We start from the raw sequence: 7,903 nt of genomic DNA, 5'->3' as shown, positions 1-7,903 counted from the left end.
CTCTTTGAAGTTCAATTTAAAGTCAAAACTTGACTGAAATCGGTACTTTTTGTTGATGTAAGTAGAAGTACTTTGGTGTCTTGTGTATGGACTGCAAAAATGGTACATTTTACAAGGCAAGTACACTATATAGGAAATTCGGTATACAATGAGAAAATCTGCCCCAGACTAGAATGGCATGTCCATATACTTTTAACCATATCATATATCAAGGAAGCAGTAGGTTGTTTGGAGCATGCTTGAGGTGTTCAAACAGAAAATGCCACAAAGAAACAACTATACTATGATTTGGCATGACCAAATTTAGCCATGAAGGCATTTCTAGGGTTTTAAGTAAGTTTTAGGCTGCAGTGATGTTTGCCTCCAGCAGGTGGCAGCACATGACTGCACTCAACGCCTCCTGCTGACAGGTTCAGGGACTTTCCATGCTTGTGATCAGTCTTACCAGCGTCTCTCTGAACTTTAACCATGGCCCAGTTGTTTTTCTCTTACATGTACTTAAAACCCTTATTGTGCTTTTTGAAGGATTCACCCTCAGCTTGTGCTGCCACAGCCTTTCACCTACTGAAGAGATGTTCACTTCTAACCTGCCCTCTGTCAGTCTGCCTAGAAAAGTCAGATTAGGTATTATCAGGAATACATTGTGACTCTGCCTGAGAGTCACTGGGGTTATAGCTACCAATATGGCACAGATGATTTTGAAGGTTTTAATGGTTTTGATTCCTTGAAAGTTACAGGGCCCATTAGATTGTTGGGATACAAAGTGGGTGCTTGTGAGGGTAAGGGGGTAACAGGATTCTTAAAGGAGCTCCTTGAGTTCTTCAAGAGGTCCTTAAGGGTGTTATAAGAGGTGTTCAAAGGGGCTCCTTAAGATGGCCCTAGGGTACTTGGGACCATTCTAGGTGCACTTAAAGAAAAACGTCATCGATGACACTAAATAAAGCTTTTTTGCATTATCTGGCGGAAGCAGGGAAGCCAAACTGTTCCACTGCACACACTACCCACACCAGGGTGACACAGACCTGGTTGAAAATCAGCAAGTATCTCTTTAAGGGGATTGTACGGGTTCTTGAGGTACTGGCTACGGTTACATGATGGCTTCTCATTCGGAATGAAGTGAATCTGAATGAAATCATTCGGAATTAAAATGTTTCCAGGTAGTTCACATGGGAAATATTAATTCCGAATGAGGGTTTACACGGGAGATAAGTTCAATCGCCTTTATTCAGGTCCGCACAAGGTTTGGGGCAGGGAGGGTTTCTGATTGGATAGGGGGTGGTCGGATGTTACATGTTTATGTTTACCAGAAGAAAACACTGTAGTCCTCGCTCCGGATAACAAGATGCTTGACGACGCCGTTCTTAGTGCCTTTTTCAGGCTTGTTTTGCTTATATTCTTAAAGCAGCAGTACGACAACAACCTTGTTCTGCTAATGCTTCGTCTGTTGAGGAGGAGAAGGGAGGTAGAAGACCGTGCTGTGGCGAATGGAAACCGGTGAGTGCAACGAGTCCGACTGCTCTAGCTCAGCCCGTTGCTGTGCGCGCTATATACGTCATCGCACCATATGGGCAAGGAAACGAGCATGCGCAGAAAGACCGGAATGAACTTAAAGAGGAATGAGTGTATACATGCACACAAAATTCTTTCATCCGGAATGACAAACGGAATAAACCACCTCCTTTAATCGGATTTAATTTTCAGTCGGAATGACCGTTTACATGACCACTATTAATCGGAATGGCCTTTCATTCTGATTAAAAGTGGAATTAAACTGTCCATGTAAACGTACTGACTGTAGTCCCTTGGTTTGTTGTGAAGAATAGCAGTAACGGAGGACACTTGAAGAAGTTCCTTAAGTTACTGTGGGTGTTGTTTGTCTCTGGAGGTTCTTAATGGAGTTTAGATTCTTGTTATATTCCAGGGATTCTAAAGGAGGTTCCAGAGGTCATTGTTAAGTTGTTTCTACCGGGTTTTAAGGGTTTTAAGGGGTTCCTCTGAGGCTCAAGGCAACTTAAGAGTGTTTTGAGGAATCACAGGAGGATTCCAGGTACACGTAATAGGATTTCAGGGGTTCCTCACAGGGATTCTTGAGGTGGTTCCTGGATGCGATGCGTTGTGAGGGTCAAGGAGTGTAACAGGTATTCTTGATGTTCCAGTGGGAGTTCTAGGTCTTGACAAATTTCATAAGACTGTGATGGGCTTGTTAGACTTCACGAGTCTTTGTGAGAGTATTGCAGTAGCTCTTGAAATGATCGCAGGGTATTTTTGTTAGGGGTCCTTGGGGTGATTCTTCAGGTCTTGTGAGGTCACAGGGATAGTGTGGGATTCTTGATGGAGCTCCTTGAACTCTTGTGGGAGTCCTAGGGGCTCTCGGGGTTTATGTGTTCGTAAGACGTGGATTCTCTGGGAGGATTGGGGTCATTGGAAAGATTCCATTAAGTTGGTTTAAAGGTTTTTGAAGTGGTTCTCTGTTATTTTGGAGGAGTCAGGCCTCTTTAGGAGGGCTCTAGGATTGCTGACACGTCATAAGAATAGCTATTACTATTTGTGGACACATGCACATGTTATATAATGATTGGAGCTAACCATTTTTTGAAAGCCAACTGTAAGTAAAACAAGTGCATAATATCCTCAGTGTCACCTCACAAAACATTAAGTGACCTATGTGCTTTAGCTCATCATCAATATTTGTCAGTATCTTTCTATTCTTGCCAAACGATTAGAGGTACTAAGTCTTACCCTCCCAGTGTATCGTCATTTTGCGGATGGAAAACCATTCTGAGAAGCTCTCTGCTGAAACCTGTTTCACATGAATTGTGTTGCTAGGAAACAGCTTGGGTCCAGGATTACTTCCTGTCCATTGTCGACTTAAGCAAACACTGCAATGGGAAATTAATGCAGGCCCATTTAGTGAGGTGACGTCTCCCTACAGACAGCCAACATATAGATCAGTGTTAAAGTACAGTATCTCATCAATCAACCTGTATCTCATCCATATTAGATGTGGTCAAATGATATTTTATTGTAAGAGTCTGCATTGGCTTTTTATACATGTAACCTTAAATGTATCTTTGCCTATGGCTTACTCAAACAAAAGCTGGACCCTTTGGACTCCCAGCTGTTCTGTGGGGTATAACACACACACACACACACACATACACATACACACACACACATACACACAGTTGTACAGCATCACGCCACAGATATTCATGTCTGACATCTACCCTGCTTCAGCCTCTTCTCCTGCTGATTGGCCGGCCGTGTCCTCGGGTCACCCAGGTGAAGACAGTTTAAGCCAATTACAGAAGTGTACACCAAAACCTCATATGTCAGCCCACATGACAAGACAGGAACTCATCACAAATCTAATTTAGCCTAAAAGACAAGGACCAGCCCTGACTGTATTACAGTGATCTGTGTGTACATGGGGTTTGGAGAGCACCCCCATCCCTCCCTCTTAGTTTGTTGCGCCTTATCTCCACCAATGCTGTCAAATTCTCCTCCTTATCACGTGGATCAGAGTTGGTTTATGTTTGGTTCATTGCTGTTCTGACATTGACCTGGTTCACTGAAAGCTGCAGTGTTTCTGGGTTAGCTCCAGCTCTGGGCAAAATGATAAGGCTGTGTGATCTGTGCCGCTGAGGCCGCCACTCTCACTGTCTGAATCTTTTTATCCACTCCACTGTAAGCATGTAGTTGAGGCAACAGCAAGGGCAATGAGAGATATTTAACTTTGTTAATAGTTTTTTGAAGACCTGTACCAAAGTCTGGTATTTTGCACTGGTATTTATTTAAGCCCATTATACTTGTATGAAAACAAAAGTTTTATTAATTTTTGTGTTGCATATTTAAGCCTCTGTAGATAATTATGAAACATCAAACATCTTCTTTAAAACATGTTAGTCCTGCTGCTGCATGGATGTTACAATATCTAATAGTGACAGTAACTACCAGGACATTTTAAAATTATGGGAACTTTAACTTTTAAGATAAAAACAGAACACTGATCCCTCTATAAAGAATAACAACACATTAAAAGGGTCTTAGCGGCTCTGATAAGATTTGTGCTTTAAGCTAATGTTGGCATGACAGTAGCAGGTTATGTTAATGATCACCTTGTTAATTTGGCATGTCAGTATGCTAACATTTGCTGATAAGCACTGAACACAAAGTACAGCTGAGGTTGATGGAACTGGTGTTAGTTCTGAATCAAAGTTTTGAATTGAAAGTTTGACCTTATAATTCAGAGGATCACCAAATTATTACAAGTGTTAGGGTTCTTCTGAGGGACCATGAATATCCACAGCAAATTCAACTGGTCACTGGCCATCACTTTTTTTTCTGTATTGTGTAGCCTACACTTCTGACAGCTTGCCATGAGAAATCTCATAAAGTACCGGTCCAAAATGGAAATATTTATCCTCTGGGGAGCATGATTGTGCTTAGTAAATCTCATTGCAAACTGCTCATTGGAACATAATATTTTTTGTTAACAATTGTGGCATAAGGGGGCCGTACACATGCCGCATTTTGTGCGCCTTCAAATTTTTACAATGTAGACTCCGGCAGGTGCGCTCAAACGGCAGAGCAATGCTTTCGCGGTGCACACGCATTTCCAAGAGATCAGCTTAGCAACCGCAGACACAAAGTGCTGCTGCGAACTTGAAAGCTGGCTCCAAAAAAGGCACAAAAGTAGCACCAAGCGCCTGACCTTGCGTTTTCCAGCCAGTTAAAGATGCGGCATGTGTACTGGCCCTTAGGGGGAAGGGCCACTAACATCATGAGGACTCATCCTCTGGAGACCCGGGCCCTATTTCAGAAAGCAGGATTAGTGAAAATTCCACGTATTTTAAGCCTGAGATGAAGGAAACTCTGAGTTTTCATTTTCACAAAGCCAGTTCAGCATAACCCTGAGTCAGTTACTATGGCAACATATTTCATGAAGCAAACCTGCTGGCTGGCAAGTTCACCCGCTGAGCGTGTAGCAGGAAGGAGTGACATGGTGTGTCCTTTAGTCGTGGACGTTGAGGCACAGTTTATTCAGAGGCTGTTGCATAAGTAGGAGGTCATAAGACCCTGTTTAGACGTCTCCCCAGAGGAGAGTCTGTATGATAGATACCATTTCACCTCACACTCTATCATTTATCTAACAATCTTCTCCACCCAGATATATCAACTATTACACATCATGGATTTGCATTATCGTCTAAACCAAATCTTATGCATTGCCCTTTGATTCTTCGGCAGTGGCAGTTTTCTTTGTACACTGACAACAAACATGCACAGTACACAAAACACAGACACACAAGCAGCAATCATCTATTTGATGGAATACAAACTGACTGACAGCTGACCTCTGGCCTTAGTCCACAGACTACCTGCTGAGTCACTTACCAGGTCCAACTCAGACTGCTGATTAATGTTAGACAACAGGCATGGGAAGATACCATCAGAGAACATTAATCCTAAGCCACCATCGTGTTCTTTAAATTCCTATCACTGTTAAATCTAAATCCTCAGATTTGGATACAGATCAGACTCCAGAATCATTCCTCTTCTCCATTTGCCCTTTTTAGACATGTCGAGTCCCTTCTTGGGTTACTTTATTGGACCGTACCTGTGCTTGAGATCTTCTGCCTTATCCCTGTTGCATAAGAGCTGAGGTCAAGTGGGGGTGGCAGTGTCCAGTATTTATGCAATGGGGCATCCTGGCTGTAAATAGAGCTGTGATGTCAACAGTGGCTTATCCTTTCACTACCAGAGGACCTGGCATACAGCTGACTGTCTGCAACACACTCTGTCAGAGCCAGAGATCCATGTCACTGGTTGCTAATTGCACACTACACCCATTTGAAAAAGTAAACAGGGTGCCTTGTGACAGAATTTGCATCTCTAAGATAATATTTTTCATATGTGACCATCTGTGGAGAAGAAACTGTGATGACCGTGAAACATTTGATCAACATATTGATCCTACATTCCTTCTTTATGGAAAAGCTAATCAAACAATGAAACTACCAACTACCGTAAACCTTTTAACAACCCACACGACTGTATGAAGAGCCACAGGACCCTTACCAAGGGCCCTCTAAACCTTAAGGACAGTAAACCTGACCAGAAAACCTTTTACGATGCCTGCGCCAAAACACTCAGGAACCCCGGAAAGTACCTTAAGTATCCCTGTAGCAACCCCTGCAATCTCCGTGAAATTTTTCAAGAACTCATGCAACCCCCTTAAGTACCCCTAAGACCCCAACAAGAGTAATCAGAAACCCTTTTGGTTCTATTTAGAACCCCTTAAAGACACTGCTGGAATCCCCCAGAAGCCTATAGAAGCACCAAAGAACCTCGAAAGTGTAGCCCCATTTCAGACCCTCTTGAACTCCATCAAGAGCTTCGAACTCCTTCAAGAACTGCCTAACCCCCCTGTGGTCTCCACAAGGAACTCTTGAACCCCCTTGAGAACCTTTGAAACCCTCACAGAACATCTTGCATCTCCATATTATTCTCTCAAGAATACCAGAAGTCTTCAGGAACTGGTAACCACTCGAAACCCTCTGGAACTCCATCAAGAACTCAAGAATCTTCTTCAGGCAATCCGCTTTTACCCTTGGACAAGACCCCTGGACCCCCTCCCAGAACCCCCTCACTTCCTTTGACCCCATTGAGAGCCCATAGAACTTGACAAAAATCTAGGGAGCTCCATATGATATCCCGTAGGATTCCATCAAGAATACCTTGTTACCCCAGGGACCCCTTGAACCTGTTCAGGAACTTGTGGAACCCTTTCAAGAACCATGGGACACTTTCTACCCCCTTGTAGGCCCTAAATATTTTTTAGGAGCCTGGGAACCCCTTAAGTATTATATTTGCAGTGACTAATTTGGTGCGGCAAGAAATAACGCACTCTAAGGAAATATTGCACATATTCATTAGTCCTTCTGTGACCGTGTTTCTGCTTCTGTAAGTCACTCCGTCTATGAATGAAGAGTTTTTCAACACCATTACAGAGATATAGCTTAGGATCAATGGATAATCACATGCTTTGTGGATAAGCAATGAAGCCAGTGGATGTGTCTTATCTGAATTTATAATGCCATGCTAATTCAATCAGGCAGGATCAGAGCAGAAGGAGCTTTAATTACATCCTTCCATTGAGGCCACAGTCAAACACTGAATGCTTTGACCACTTGCTGCACACTGATACATTCACTTAAGATTTTGATTTTAAAACATACATATTTTTTGTGAAAGTTCATAAAACCCAAGAACCCAAAACATCTCAGATAAGGCCAGCACTCACCACCTAATGTCGCGCATTCCCTTTTGCCTATAAGGTCTACCAAAGTCATGATTTAATCAGCAGGGTGCTGGGTGGGTGAGTGGAGAAACTGCCTGTCACAACTCATCTGTCAATCATACTTTAAAGCTGAAGGCTTCCTGTAGATTATAATGTTCAGAACATTTCAGATTTAGCTTTAAAGGTCTTTACAGATAAGGATAAGCAAACTGGAAATAAATTAAATTAGATATAATATATTTTTTAAAATTCAGACGAACATTTTAAAACTTTATTATCCTGGTGCACTGTAGTGTTTTTGTTGTTACAGCAGAGAGACAGGTATTTAACGATCAATTATTAACCAAAAATAAAACATCTAAAAGTAGATAAAGCCTTTATAAAAATTTACATGCATGTAATAAACTCCTCCGTCCCAGCACAGAAAGCATTTCGTTGCCATGTCTGGAGCCACGCCTCCTGCTGCTGCTGCTGATGGAGGAAGACACATGACAGAGGAGGAGAGTGCTTGGTTTCAAAATAAAAGCCGGACTGACGCATGATTTTTTTCTTTTTTTTTTTTTTTATGAGCACCAGACAGCTCCAGGCACCCTTACAAAA

Source organism: Epinephelus fuscoguttatus, linkage group LG17 (genome assembly GCF_011397635.1).
Source record: "Epinephelus fuscoguttatus linkage group LG17, E.fuscoguttatus.final_Chr_v1".
In the NCBI taxonomy this organism is placed as follows: domain Eukaryota; kingdom Metazoa; phylum Chordata; class Actinopteri; order Perciformes; family Serranidae; genus Epinephelus; species Epinephelus fuscoguttatus.
Note: the sequence above shows the minus strand (reverse complement) of the source record.